This window comes from Haliotis cracherodii, unplaced genomic scaffold (assembly GCF_022045235.1).
Source record: "Haliotis cracherodii isolate W230 unplaced genomic scaffold, xgHalCrac1.p SCAF_10, whole genome shotgun sequence".
NCBI classification, from domain to species: domain Eukaryota; kingdom Metazoa; phylum Mollusca; class Gastropoda; order Lepetellida; family Haliotidae; genus Haliotis; species Haliotis cracherodii.
Window position 1 is genome coordinate 40,079,299 of NW_027266265.1, and position 13,334 is coordinate 40,092,632.

Genomic DNA, 13,334 nt, shown 5'->3' on the forward strand with positions numbered 1-13,334 from the left:
GTACCACGAAGACTTGGGGCGACACATTTGGCCTGACACACACACAGAGTTGTCTGTGGAGATCCTTGTACCACCATGACTTGGGGCAACACGTTTGGCCCGATACACACACAGAGTTGCCTGTGGAGATCCTTGTACCACGAAGACTTGGGGCGACACATTTGGCCCAACACACACACAGAGTTGCCTGTGGAGATCCTTGTACCACGAAGACTTGGGGCGACACATTTGGCCTGATACACACACAGAGTTGCCTGTGGAGATCCTTGTACCACGAAGACTTGGGGCGACACATTTGGCCTGATACACACAAAGAGTTGCCTGTGGAGATCCTTGTACCACGAAGACTTGGGGCGACACATTTGGCCTGATACACACACAGACTTGCCTGTGGAGATCCTCGTACCACGAAGACTTGGGGCGACACATTTGGCCTGACACACACACAGAGTTGTCTGTGGAGATCCTTGTACCACCATGACTTGGGGCAACACGTTTGGCCTGATACACACACAGAGTTGCCTGTGGAGATCCTTGTACCACGAAGACTTGGGGCGACACATTTGGCCCAACACACACACAGACTTGCCTGTGGAGATCCTTGTACCACGAAGACTTGGGGCGACACATTTGGCCTGACACACACAGACTTGCCTGTGGAGATCCTTGTACCACCATGACTTGGGGCAACACATTTGGCCCGATACACACAGAGAGTTGCCTGTGGAGATCTTTGTACCACGAAGACTTGGGGCGACACATTTGGCCTGACACACACACAGAGTTGCCTGTGGAGATCCTTGTACCACCATGACTTGGGGCAACACGTTTGGCCCGATACACACACAGAGTTGCCTGTGGAGATCCTTGTACCACGAAGACTTGGGGCGACACATTTGGCCTGACACACACAGACTTGCCTGTGGAGATCCTTGTACCACCATGACTTGGGGCGACACATTTGGCCTGACACACACAGAGTTGCCTGTGGAGATCCTTGTACCACGAAGACTTGGGGCAACACATTTGGCCTGACACACACAGACTTGCCTGTGGAGATCCTTGTACCACGAGGACTTGGGGCAACACATTTGGCCTGACACACACACAGAGTTGCCTGTGGAGATCCTTGTACCACAATGACTTGGGGCGACACACCAACATCACCGACTTGCCTGTGGATACATACTATTAGACCAACAGCCCAGAGCACTTTGGTCAAACGAACAAGGTACCAATATCCGAAAACAGGAACATTTACTGTGTAACCCAACATATTCATACATGGATGTCTGCCGGGGAGCCCCTGCTGCGTGTGGCCCCTGGCCCCCCAAAAGAAGGGGCCATTCAAGGGCTGGATCAAACATTGGAGGTACCACATAAAAGTAAGTGTAAATGAACTGGTACATCTCACAAATGCACTCAGTGAACACTCTGGTAAAATTTGACTAGAGTATACATTCAAAGTACCAGATGAAAGTAAGTTTAGATGAACAGGTACATGTTACTGAGTACAACACGACCCATACCTGACAAATTGTCCTTTGCATAAGGTCACGCCAGACCCCCCAGAGAGGGTCCCAAAATTTGGGCTGGGTTAAACATTGGAGGTACCACATGAAACCAACATAAAATGAACAATTGCACTGTACTTATTGCACAATACCCATTGCTAGACAAATCATCTTCTGCATAAGGCCCACCAGACACCCACAAAAAGTTGACCCTTCAGGTATACACGGGTAAAATTGGTTTGGAATATATATCAATTGTACCACATTAAGGTAGGTTTGAATGAACAGGTTCATATCACAGAGTACAGAATGGGCCACACCAGACAAATCTTCCTCTGCATAAGGCTTAAACATTGGAGGTATCACATGGAACCAACATAAAATGAACTCTTACACTCTACCCATTGCCAGACAAATCCTCTTCTGCATAAGGCCCGCCAGACACACCCTCACCCCACTGCACGCAGTTGACCCTCTGTAATCCCAGTGTGCATAATGAAACATTGGACATCAGCTCGCCAGACACCCACAAAAAGTTGAGAGTCAACAGATGGTCAAATTTATGTTTTGTTCTTAAAGATGGAAGGATTTTATTGAGATTAAAATCACGTATTTATAAAATCAGGTCTCTGAATACTAGTATTGATATCCTAGATTAGGCCTATCGTTGAAATGTAATGAAAATGGCATGAATCTGAATCTTGTGAATATATATCTGATCAGCTATGAAGTCCCCAAAGCCTGCTACAGCCTGATAGCTTGGCTATGGATTCCTACAAGCCAGATAGGCATATGATGCTATGTGCCATGATTTTTATATACTGAACAACAAAAGTTCCTGTGACATTGAATAAGATTTAATGCAAAGCTATGTTTTTACCAAATCTGAAGCAATTTCGGCTTGCAATATATAAAAGACTCCTGTAAGTGTTCAAATGGTTTTAATTTGTCATACTGACTTCGGAAAATGCGTGATTTCATTAAAAAAAAAACATGAACATGCCAAAATGTCAATTTACAAATCAATAGCGTGTGTGTCCGCCTCTGGTTGCGATGCAAGCAACACATCTTCGTCTCATGGAATGGACCAGGTGTCGCACAAAGTTCTGTGGGATATCTGTCCATATCTGCTGGAACATGTTTCGAAGTTCCTGGAGTGTCTGTGGAACACGTGGTTGACGTCGAAGGCGCCGATCCATCTCATCCCACATGTGCTCGATTGCTGATAGATCAGGGGAGCGAGCCGGCCAGGGGATGACATTCACGTTGTTTTTGTTGAAGAGATCCTGAACAAGTCGAGCAATATGAGGCCGGGCGTTGTCATGTTGAAAGGTAATGCCTGGGCCATGACGACTCAAAAACGGTAGAACAACAGGTCCGATGATCTCGTCGCGGTAGCGCTGTCCATTGAGATTTACCTCTACCACTATCAAACGGGTCCCCTGTCTTGCTGTAATCCCACCCGATACCAAAACGCTGCCGCCCCAGAACCGATCTTCTTCCATGATACAATGAAGACAATCCCTGTACATCTGAGGCGGAGACGTACGGTTTGTGAAGTTAATCGTCGAAGGGCAGGGATGCAGTCACTGTTGCTGGATAGAATCGATTTCGTAGGTGTTGTTCGAATCCAGTTGTCTTGTCGATTATTGGTTACGCGTGACCTGCCACTCCGAGGATGGTCTCTGACTGCATTCGTCTGTTGCCAACGTTGCCATAAACACCAAACGGTGTTTCTGTGGACGTTAAATAGTCTTGCAACATCACGTTGACTCGATCCTTCTTCAAGCACACCAATGGCTCGCAGACGCTCGTTTTCGGACAAGCGTGGCATTTCATAATGTTGAATAATTGCGTAATTTTGTTGTTTTTCTGAATGGTTGTTGTCAGCACGATGCTAAACAATGCATATGGAATCCCGTTAACGTACACGAAATGCATGGGGCTTGCATAAAAGTCAACATTTGCATGGAATGCATGCTTTTCTGTAGCATTTGCGTTTTCGTGACTTGATTCCATACATGTACTACAATAATGAAAACCAAACTTTACTTGTTTGAAAAATACAAAATAAATTTTTTTTGTTGAGTACGGAACCGTAGAGGGGACATCGGATGAGAAAATAAATATCAATAGTAAGGCGTGGCCACGAGATAATAAATCGAGGCCACGAGATAAAAAGGCGTGGCCACGACATAATAAGTCGTGGCCTCGAGATAATAAGTTGTGGCCACGATATAATAAGTCGTGGCCATGAGATAATAAGTCGTGGCCACGAGATAAATTAACCAATAGAATTTCAGTTTTGGTCGGCCATTTTATATACTTTTCATCATTCCATTACTTATGAAACTATTATGAATCAAGACCTTCGCAGTGAAGTAATATCACATTATTTCCATCTCTGAATCAATTACAAGGATATTGTGTACATTCTTGATAACATCTATGGTTTCAAACTAAGTGTGCGGCAACTTAAGAGAATTCTATGAATCTGAGTCGTCGTAGATTCAGCCCTCTCGTGGATGTTGTGAGTTTTATACAGGATCAACTATCAGCTTCAGGACAACTGTGTTGCTACTGTATCATGTACGCTAGATGTCAACAAAGTGGTGTAAAGGCTAGAATGGAAGACGTTCGACTTATTTTGCGTCATCTAGATCCAGTGGGAGTTGCATCAAGGAGAGTTCGGCGACTACGTCGGCGTTCCTATTATGCCAAAGGACCAAATTTTGTTTGGCATTTAGATGGATATGATAAACATTTGTCCATTTGGACTTTGTATACAATACCAACAACCATCCAAAGGTAATTGGTGGATACTTTTTAGAGGCCGTTAGGACCCACAGAGGTTGCCCACGCATTGTAAGGGCTGACCATGGTACAGGAAATGTACACGTCCGAGAGTATTAACAGTATCTTCGACGTGACAAGACAGATCCACAAGCCAGAAGATGCTTCATTGATGGTTCCAGTACATCAAACCAAAAAATTGAAGTCTGGTGGTCATTTCTAAGAACGGAATGTACACAGTTTTGGATTGAAACGTTCAAAGGTCTCGGGGAAAATTGGGGAATTCAGGGGAGATTTCTTGGACAAAAACCTTATCCAGTTTTGCTTCATGGCTATTGTTCGGGTACACTTTATTGTATTATGTCATTCAAGTAGAACTGTTCATACATAAAGTAACGACTTCATACATGTAAACTTTCTTCGACATATATGTTTCTCTGTACTATAAAATATGTTACTGTTTCCTGCAATGATCAATACAATATAAAACACGTTTTTGCTGTTTTCATTTCCTATTCTACACCAGATAAATCGGTTTGAAACAGTTCTTTAACATTAACATTTTTAAGATGATCTGGATTCCGTGGCTGCCGTTTGGAACAACCATTGCATTAGACCCTCAAGAAACAATGTTGCAAGTGGTCATCCAGAGCAAATGTACAGTGCTCCAGCTCTATGGGAAACTGAAGATCAGCTCTGTGTTGTGTCCGACGAGGACGTCTCTACCTGCCTTGAGGAAGCTGTGCTTCGCTCAACAATCCCCTGTGATGAAGACGTGTATGAAATATGTACTAAACTCATGGGCAGAGACAACCTACAACCCGCAACGAATGCTCAAGAAGCAGCTGATCTGTATATACATCTCCGACAAGAAATCTACGAATTCCTGTAGTAAAGTGTAATATACATATGTTTTATGATCCTACCAAATGTAACTCGTTGCCTCCTTCCACGAGGCACGTATTCTTATTGATGGTTATGTTTAACATTAGTAGTTTGCAGCTAAAGCATGTATAAATGCCACTACAAACTTTCGTTTAATGTTTCAGACATAAACCATTTCCCAAATTTATCATTGATTCACTCAAGCAATGTGAACTAAAACTTCCAACTGATTGCACTTCTGACAAATGTTTGCTGATACAAAAGCCGCAACCCTACAATAAATTTATGTGCACACAATTACTTGCATAAGCTTAGTTTACTAGTTTAGAGCATAATTAACATAATGTCTGAATTACATAAAGCTGACACGTCATTCGTAAAATGTTATAATTCTATAGTCGCAGACCTTTGGAACAATTGCTTAAATTGTTGAATTACAAGCCCTGATGGTAATGTAAGTAAAGATTATCAGATGACAATTTGCTATGTTAATAGGTTTTATATCAGTTCGTAATGCAAATTATGTACTTTGAACGTTGTACCCCAAAACTATCAGTCTAGGTAGATACATGAAACAAATGAATGTTCACGAATTAACATTAAAAGAATGACAAAAATAGCCTGTTAAGCTGTTAACTGATGGCTCTTTTATCAATTAAACAGGATTTATTCTGTCTGTTTAAAACATAACAAGATGTTCATAATATGCAATCCAAATATATCAAAATGTTAACAGATGTGATATTTGTAAGTTTTAAAGCTTCTGTACCCAAACTTAGTAATTCTTAACCAAAAGCATCCATATTTTTCTTTAATTTCCATTACAACATAAACATGTTGACTGCAAAAAACTTGCTTACAATGGTCATTTTAACGTATTTGGGGTTTTAAAGAAAGAACATATATCTGCATCCTTCTTCGTTTCATTACAATAAACGTTCTTTACAGGCTTACAAAATAACAGGTTTACTAAATGCCACAACCCTTGAGCTAATATTTCTTTGTCTCAACAAAAACTCATTTTTAAAAACAAATTCCGCTTAATTTTCACATTAAGAGACACATTTAAAAGGGTCATAGTAATTTAAGGTTTCTCTTGTACCAAAAGCACAAAAATGTAAAATGATTCAAACGATCCCTCTTCTGACCCTACAGGGAACACGGCATTGTCATGTTGATATCAAAGCATGCAATTCCTTTAAACTTAACTTTAATAATATACCTCATCAAACCATTTAAGATTCAACACCTGGTTTGTATATTAGAAATAATACGATAAGACATTCGTCTAAAAATGTTTTGAACACGAGTAAATAAAATCTTCTTAAACAATCAGATGTCAATACCAATTAACCTATTTGGTAGTACAGATTCAATAAAATTAGACTAAAAGCTCAATCGATTATAGCCGAACAGTTCTGTAAAAGTGAAACAAATGCAAAACAAAACTGAAAGGGGGAAGACAATTCATGACAAACACAGTCATCCCCGTCTTTTCACTCGGAAGTGAAGATATTCACACTGATTGCTGCATACATGTTTTTTGTGAACAGGTTATAATTACTGATCATTGGAATGTCTAATACATTTGCACATGTGTTAGCTGGAGGGAAGTTCTCTCTGTTCTCAGGGTTGAGTTCCATTGCAGTGTGGAATGTCAGCTGCGGGTGTTGATGGAGACCAAGGGGAGGAATGGATCCCGCGCCAGTCGCAAAAACCAATATGTCACTCAAGGTGACTGATTATGTGCCCTCTGAAAATACAGTTTTGTCAAACAAAAATAGTTTGAAAAAAAGTACCCAAACATATGAACTCACTAAACAATATGTACCCAACCACATTAACTCACTAAACAATATGTAACCGACCATATTCACTCACTTGACAATACATCATGACACATATTTGCGAATGCAGTTAGATCTTAACAGGTGATATAGACACACAAGAGGGCCCATGTTCTCAGTCCTGATCGTGTCTGGTTATCTGGACTCTCAAACACGTTCTAGCTTTACATATGGATATCCCCATGTAATTTGCTGTTATAAATATATATGGTTCACCATGACAGTTATTATAAGCACACTAACGTCCGACTGTTTTTCTTATCTCATTACCTGCTACGTCCAGAAGATAGTCCATCCAATAACTGACTGTCTCTTCTTCCATTCTGCGCCTGTTGCTCCCAGGTTCGGAGAAGGATGGTTCACTGAACACCATTTCAAGCACGGAAGCGTTCAATTCACACTTTTCATCGAAACAGAAAAATCCCCTTACTTCTTTGATGTGAACACGCATTTCTGCAAGCACTCCCAGTCCTTTTTGGAATCTAGAATTGAAAATATTTTGCGCTAATATGCAATAGACATGAATGTCATAAAACCCAGAAGACATTAACTTTAGTTATCTTAAAGTAGTTTGTGTAAGGAAACAAATAAGACTATGTACCTTAACTCGAACAATACCCACAAATTATCCACTTTATGAAATATATTTGAGTTTGATATATTTTTGTTGCATGTGTTTGTTTCATTGAAACGTTCTCCTAAAGACAGTTTCATACTTTATCCCATTAACGATCAATTCTCAGATGTCAAAATTCATGTGTATAATTGTGCATCGGTCTGATCGTTGTTATGATTTATAACTGAATTAACTGTGAAAACATTCCAAATACATGTATGTTGTTGTTTTTTATTAACTTTTGCGTATTAAATTGTGGCAGATACTAAAATTACTTTGACCATTACTGCACTATGACACCATTCAGCAACACCAACACTAACGAACGCACTTATTAATGATATTTAATAGTAAACGTCAACGCCTTAGGGCTGTGATTTATCATATCCGCCGAAACAGATTCATTGGGGCATTTGTGGCGATGTAAAGAGAACAATACATGCATGGATTACTGATTACAAATCGGAATGACACCAGGTGTTCGCGAAAAGGGGGAACGTGTCCTGCTCTACCGGTAGCACCCACCATGCACATATATTGCAAGCGGCCTGTCATATTTGGTAGATATATCATTCTGTCTACCATAAAACTTTTGGAAGGATTTAACAAGACAGTGAGTGAACGGTCAAACATTGGTTGAAAAGCTTGGTAGCAGTACATACTGATCTAGGCACTCTTTGATTCTGCCAAGCACAATAAAATGGATCAAGGCATCACACAGTTCTTCCTTCTTTGCCAAGGAGAGAGTAAGAGAGTAACATCCAGCAAGTTGGATAAGTTGATCAGCACCACCTACGGCATCCAGGAACGAAGACATATCCTCTGCATTTCGTATCTGGAAAACATTGCATATTTCTATAGTTTTAACAATTCAGACAAAAGAAATTATGGAATTCATACAAACAGTAAATTCATGCCATTTAATTGATGAACAAAGGCAAACATGTTATTTTGGGGATAACAAATCGCTTCGATGCCCGGTGGCCGAGTGGTTGAGGTGGTACATGGTGGAAGTTTCAATGCTGGCAAATTGGTGCCTGATTCTTAAGTGTGGGTTCAAATCCCGAATGGCACTCAACCACAAAGTACTAGAATCGTTACTATTACATATAGTGCTATCCCAAATATAGCAGTGTTGAAACAGTACATATTTCTGAAGTATAATTCTAGTTGATACATTTTCTTTTGAATAAATGGAACATATATGACACTAAAGGACCACACAAATGTTGATATTTAAGTAACGCATCTTGTAACGCATCATGTAAACCTAATTAGGGAATTGAGTTTGAATCGACCTTCAGTAGACTTTCCCTCTGTGCGACATCTTGGATGTCATCAATCTTTGGCTGAATTTGGCTGTCGCCAACAAGTGTACTGAACAGCAGTGGACTGACAAACCGTGGCAGAGGTCCATTGTGTACGACAGAATATGCTATCATCTTCCCCGCTGTCAAGTAGAGACCGCTTTGTAAAGCTAAAACAAGAAAACTTACATCAGTGAATGGATAAATTAATAACGTCAACGCCAAAGAACAATCAAACTCGATATCTGCCGAAACAGATTCCATTGGACGTGAAAGACAAAATCGTGTGGAAAAATTGTGAATGAATCACCGACTTGCGATGAGATAAGGTGTTCGCGAAATGGTAAGCTTCTCCTGTCCTACCGGTAGCACCAGTCGTTCACAAAATTTCAAGAAAATAGTAAATGCCAATTTGCCATGAGTTTAGAAAACTCAACATAATTGTCATAAAATGGGATGGCATCACATCATATTGAAGTGTGACTTGTCATATTTAGTGCAGGCTTCCGAATGTCTACCATATAATGTTTGGAAAGACCTGACAAGGCCCTGGACAGTGTAACCTTGCTTGAAGAGCTTATTTGTTAATAGCGCATGTCTTTCTTTGAAGTCTGAGTAAAAGGTACATGCTCTTAAGTACAGAAGCAATTCTGAAATGCAGACACCATAGGCGGGAGCTGAAGAGATGTTGCTACACATGTAAGGAAAGTTGACGATGGCAAAATTAAAATCATCCCTCTTGTGATATAGCTTAGTAGAAATACTGCCATTATTGTCAATCTCAAAGCATAAGTCGACATAGGAAACCGAGTATTTGCTCTCAGTGGTTTCTTTAATTTCTAATACTGATGGATATATCAAATTTGTCTGTTTTTCTGGGTTTTCCGATTGCTTTGACTTGCACCAGACTACCGTCGCAAGCCTGTCCCCGTATGTAATGTAGGAATAATCTAGAAGGCTCTTCATCCTTCATCTCAAGGATAAGGCTTGGGTCGATCTAAACATAAATATTTGTATCTCGTCAGTGGTTTAATCACATCAATGCTTATATTTTAAATCACATCAATAATAGTAATAACTCTCAACTCATCTTAATGTTACCTGTTATTTATCTTATAATTTAATTTTATATCATTTAACAATCTAATTGTAAGGACTGTATCCCAGAACTTTAAGCCTGTTCAAAATGGAAAATAAGCTACGAAAATCGATGCTAATTGTCAGCACAAATGATTATTTCAATATTGACGATATATCTTATTACTTCGTTCTTTACTGATAAATGTTGCCAATGCATGTTGTGCACATTATTACATTTAAGCTATGGCATATCCCATTTTGTTTAATAGTTTGTTTGTTTTATTATATTTCTATACTTGTTTATTTGGGTTTTTTTAAAAACAAAACCCAAAGAGAACAGCACAATACGTTTTACACGAAAACCTTATCGTCTTTCTACCTTGTCAGCAACAAGTAGCTGAACGTTTTCGCCAGGAACTTCCGTGTCTGTGAGAAAACGCTCGAGGTCCTCCATACTAAAATTCGAAAATACGTAACCTGAATTTCATTGGCTAAATTATGTCGTGGCCACACCATATTTTTCTCGTGGCCTCGACTTATCATATCGTGGCCACGACTTGTTATCTCGTGGCCACGCCTTATTTATCTCGTGGCCTCGACTTATTATCTCGTGGCCACACCTTATTATCTCATGGCCTCAACTTATTTTCTCGTGGTCACGACTTATCATCTCGTGGCCTCGACTTATTATCTCGTGGCCACGCCTTACTATTGATATTTATTTTCTCATCCTATGTCCCCTCTACGGTTCCGTAGTTGAGTGTTGCTGAATGGATAATGATAGCCACTAATGCCACTTGGAAATGTTTTAGGATGATAAGTTTTATCATCTAAAAATCTGAATTCAGGCCAAATATATCTCCATATTTATTAATTTTACATACACGTCTTTTCTTCTTTGACGAGATCAAGTCTAACCCAATGCAATGGTATCATTAGACTTATATCAAAGGCTAGGCCTATCGAGATATCGAGATTAGACTAGCTAACTGTATCAATGGATGCTGCATGGATAAAACAATGCTTGATGACACATAACCTGCAGGAATGTCAACACAAAGGAGATCTGACTTGGACTTTTTGAAAGAAATCTTCTCGCCACGATAAAATGAAAGAGCGTTTTCTAAAACCCTTACCTCATTAATTTGCGCTCCTCTTCTGAAGCTTACTCGTACGTACGTATTTGTGAACTTTCAAGCAATTTTTAAATTTGTGCGACAAGGTAGACATACGATCGAGCGAGAACTATGCAACCAATCATTTACATTGCATTAGTTAGGCTTGATTTTTCTGACGCAATAGTATCTCGTCAAGGAAGAGAGGAGGTCTATGTAAAATTGATAAATATGGAAATATTTGGCCGGAATTCAGCTTTTAGATGATAAAACTTAAACGGAGATCATAGGTTTTTAAACTCAATTATCACCAAGAGATTTCCTAATGGTATTAGGGACTGTCATTTACCATTCTTATAGCAGGCTTTGAGGTCTACCTCTGCATATTTGGGTTTGTAGGAATCCATAGCCAAGCTATCAGGCTATAGCAGGCTTTGAGGACTTCATAGCTGATCACATATATATTCACAAGAATCAGATTCATGCCTTTTTTATTACATTTCAACGATAGGCCTAATCTATGATATCAATACTAGTATTCAGAGACCTGATTATATAAATACGTGATTTCAATCTCAATAAAATCCTTCCATCTTTAAGAACAAAACATAAATTTGACCATCTGTTGACTCTCAACTTTTTGTGGGTGTCTGGCGGGCCTTATACAGAAGATGATTTGTCTAGCAATGGGTATTGTGCAATAAGTAGAGTGCAATTGTTCATTTTATGTTGGTTTCATGTGGTACCTCCAATGTTTAACCCAGCCCAAATTTTGGGACCCTCTCTGGGGGGTCTGGCGTGACCTTATGCAGAGGACAATTTGTCAGGTATGGGCCGTGTTGTACTCAGTAACATGCACCTGTTCATCTAAACCTACTTTCATCTGGTACTTTGAATGTATACTCTAGTCAAATTTTACCAGAGTGTTCACTGAGTGCATTAATGGTCAAAATTTGGGATGTCTGAAGGGCCTTATGCAGCAGACGATTTGTCTGGCAATGGGGTTTTTATTATTAGTAGAATGAAATAGTTCATTTTATGTTGATTTCACGTGGTACCTCCAATGTTTAACCCAGCCCAAATTCTGGGACCCTCTTTGGGGGTGTCTGGCGGGCCTTTCGCAGAGTTAGATTTGTCTGGCGTGGCCCATTCTGTACTCTGTGAGATGTACCAGTTCATTTACACTTACTTTCATGTGGTACCTCCAATGTTTGATCCAGCCCTTGAATGGCCCCTTCTTTTGGGGGGCCAGGGGCCACACGCAGCAGGGGCTCCCCGGCAGACATCCATATATGAATATGTTGGGTTACACAGTAAATGTTCCTGTGTTCGGATATTGGTACCTTGTTCGTTTGACCAAAGTGCTCTGGGCTGCCGCTCTATATTGTACAATGACATGAACTAACAATCACACCAACATCCCCCGAGTTGCTATGCAGACCCATGTGTTTGTGTTATGCAGTTATAAGAAATCATTCTTTTGCCCCATACGCAGTCAGGGAGCTTCATGTATTCTTCTGTCACTCCCACCACCTGTGTTCAAATCCCAAAATGAGTGCTTTATCCACTTTCTGGGATCCTTAAAGTTTTCTAAAAGCAGCCAATACACTGAAAAGCTTCAGTGACAGCGAGTGAGTGAGTTGGGTTTAACGCCGCTTTTAACATTATTCCAGTTATATCGTGTGTCAGCTTAATGTGGGAGGAAAGCCCGAAGTTATGCAGGTCTCAGACGTTTACCACTTCGGTGAAACCCACGAGCACGGGTATGGTGCTGACAAACCTAGAAACATAATTGGGGCGAACCGGGATCCGAACCCACAATCATAGGTTTCTGGCGTGTCCAAGGGACGCAACTCTGCACAGCGAATCGCGGCGCCTTAGACGACTGGGCCACCCGTGCCCCCTTCAGTAACAGTGCACACACTTGCTCTATTAGTGAGTTGGTTTTAAAGCCAATTTCGACAGATATATCACATTGTCAGCCTCATGTGGGAGGAAAGCCCTAAGTGATGCAGGTCCCAGACATTAACCACTTCAGTGAAACCCACCAGGATTTGAACCTACAATCATAGGTTGCTGGCACCCCCAAGGGACACATCTCTGCACAGCGAATTGTGTTGCTTTAAACAAGTGGCCCCGCTCCATCCATTACTATTTACAATGTACAACATGGTAAC

General features: G+C 40.5%; 1 pseudogene; it reads right to left on the reverse strand.

Moving 5' to 3' along the window:
• Window positions 1–6,688: 6,688 nt before the first annotated feature.
• LOC139453811 (G2/M phase-specific E3 ubiquitin-protein ligase-like) lies at window positions 6,689–9,226 on the reverse strand (annotated as a pseudogene).
• Window positions 9,227–13,334: the final 4,108 nt, after the last annotated feature.